The sequence below is a fragment of the Oryzias latipes genome, chromosome 3, assembly GCF_002234675.1.
Source record: "Oryzias latipes chromosome 3, ASM223467v1".
NCBI classification, from domain to species: domain Eukaryota; kingdom Metazoa; phylum Chordata; class Actinopteri; order Beloniformes; family Adrianichthyidae; genus Oryzias; species Oryzias latipes.
Genome location: NC_019861.2, coordinates 19,266,847 through 19,269,984, shown reverse-complemented (window position 1 = coordinate 19,269,984; position 3,138 = coordinate 19,266,847).

Sequence of the window (3,138 nt, the reverse complement as noted above, 5' to 3'; positions counted from 1 at the left end):
AAGGAGGTTAAAAACATTTAACAAAGGCCAGATTTGAAGAAATTTAAAGAAAGTTTAATGTTTTTTTTAACTTTGTGTGTGAATATTTGGTGATTGCAGTGTACCAATTTCTGCTTGAAGTACTGCAGATTGCTGCCGTTGACATTTTCCCATTGTGCATGGTGGTGCAGCAGGCAATAATCAAATATCAGGTGCATAAGCTGCTCTTTAATTTGACATGTGTGCTTGAGGCAATAAACACATGTGGTGCAGTGGGGGCTGCATAATTGCAGAGGAATAAAATATCATATCAAGAGTGAGAGGATCATTGTATCAGGTACCCAATGACAGCTCGTTTGATCATTATGCCAAGGCTAAAGAGGTTGGCTAATTAGTTGTCATTAAGACTCACCCTCTAATCAGGGCTCACTCTTGCATAAAAAAAAATGTCCCTGTCACATGATAAGCGAACAATGCGCTCGACCCTTTGAGGGCAGCGTTGCGCTTGCAGCTATCAGCTGCGGTGAAGTACAAACGACTTTCAGTTGATTTGTGCAAATGTTATTTACGATGCATTTTTAGGAGGTAATGTCTGATTTAAATTCTTAATAAAGATAATGAGATTTTGAATCCTCATTTTTCTTCTTCTTTGACATTTCATTTTGCATCATCATAAGTCATCAGGTGAAAGGTCAATGTGCAGAAAGTAAACAAGTGAGTGAACAAAGATAGATCACTGCTCCGCATTGCTAGTGGCTTCAGCTCCGTCGCAGCAGTTTAAGCTGAGGAAGACTTCTTCAGACATCATCCTGGTAAAAGGACCCCTGATGTCTCAGAAACCATGGGAGCGTCTTGCCTCGACTTTCAAAAGATGGCAGAAAGTGCTCCAGCGAGAGACCTATGCATTATTAGCTGACAAGCCCATATAAATAATAAGGCACATAATGCCATGTGTGAGTGCATGTGCGCCCGCAAGGACGCTCAACAAGTGTACCTCTCATTGCCGCATTTCCATTTTGTTCAACAAAGAGCATTCCTGTGCGAACAGCTTCTTTCTGTGAAAGCTTTGCCTGATCATTCTTTTATGTGCCACTTCCCAGAATGCACAACATTCATAGGACCTCATGATAATAGGCCCGGGAAACAGAGAAAGGAGCGAGACGCTTGTCAGAGTGGATACATCCACGTTGTGCCCGGGGGAGATAGCTCAGTGCACGACACATCAGTTACAAGACACCGAGAGACCTTCTCCTCCCTCCTACCTTGTTGCAGACTAATGGTTGTCAAGTTAGTGAGGGTCTGGGCACTTGTCTGGTTCTGACCTGTTGTCATGTGAAATCCATTAGAGGTCGCAAGCACACAGGACGGGCGGTCGATTGATAAGACTGGATGAGAAGTGAGGCAGAAGCAGAGGAAGAAAAGAAGCTTTTTATCTCCCAGCTGTACTGTACTTCCCATAAGGACTTGTTAAAGCAAACTGAAGTGGAGTGGAAAATTGATGGAGATGTCTTACATTATGATTGTACTTTTGAGGTATGGGATGTGAGTTTTTATTCTGGCTAGAAAATTGAAAATAGTCTCTTGTGAAATCCAAAACATGTAAGATGGAGGCTGTCTTGATGTCTTCTCCACAAAAATATCCACAAACTGACAGTTCGACCTAAACTGGAAGTGAAACTCCCAATTAAAAAGCATCAATTTGATTAGTTTGCTCATGAAAATAGAATCTACATTTTTTCTATGATCTCAAATGTGTTTTCCCCCCACAAAAACTGTTTGGCATCTATCTTATTTAGTCTTCATTTTTTTTTTAAATGTAGTTAGTTTCCTGTGTCTTTAAATGTTTTTAACAACGCTGCACTAACAGAGCACTAACTCTCACTGTGAGTTTTTAATTAGATTAGTTCATGCAGTTCAGTCGAAAGCCTGTGTCTGAAAACAAATAAAAATCTTTTTCTGTTCATAGCTTCCCTTGCATCCCTAAACTTGTGTGGTACTTACCATTTCTAGTGTTTATTATGTGGTTCTAGGTCCATATTTAAAAAGAAAATCCAAAAGAATAAAGATCTTTGTTATATTCCAAATGCATTTCTTCAAAAGGAGAAGTGTATCCTACCTGCCTCTTCTGTTAATTTAGACTTTTCTTTTAAGAGGTAAACATTATTATATTTCTTTGTGTAACTTTTGGGATTAAAAGGGAAGCTGCAATAGACTCGGAGGGTTATGTTCACCTCTGTTGATTCATTTTTACAGCACTTTTTCAACTAATTTTATTTAACAATGACCAGATTTATTTAAAATATGGCATTGAATCTATCTATGAATAAACAGGACGTTTACGTATTTCCAAATTCAAAATGTTTATGTATTTTTTCTTATCAAAACTGTAAAAGTACTAATTTTTTTCCCTTTTTCTCATGTTACTTTGGTGTGGGACATTTGTCAAGCACTTAAATTTAAAGAGGCCAGTTTTTCATTTTCACAAAGCAAGGAGGTGCTATAACCAAAAGCCACACAATTACTTTCAGCAGCACGAGCCTGTTAATGTGTTATTTTGAAGATGATGGTGGTAAACTTAGTGATGACAAAATTTTTACTGTTTTAATTAACTTTTTTTATTATACCATATTAAATTTGATCTAAAATGCACAGCAAGATACACTTTACAATATACGAAGTAGTCCAGTCATCATAATTGCAATTGTCTATAAATTTTTTGAAGCCTTAAACAGTTTTTGCATGTAATTATGTTTGTTACACACTGGTAGCCTGATTGTTGATGTTCCAGAAAAATTTTAAAATACTTATTTGAATCCACTCCAGATACAGAATCCATTTTAAAGACTCACTCTGATGAAAGTTGTGTTGTTAATGTTTTTAATGTGTTCTTGTGGCATTTTTCTCATGATGGAGGACAAGTTTAAAGTAATTTAAGCTCAAACTTGGATTTCTAAATATTTTTTTATTCCAAACATTGTGAATCAGGAACAGACAAAAACGCCATTTGAAAAAGCTTGTGGCTGTGATGTATGCTTTATTCATCCACTTATAGATTACTACATCCATGTATGTCTTCATTTTCCTCATCTGGATCAAAACTGTGTCATTTGACAGCTCCAATATTGCTTGCCACTTTTGTTGCACTGCTAATTGTAGATT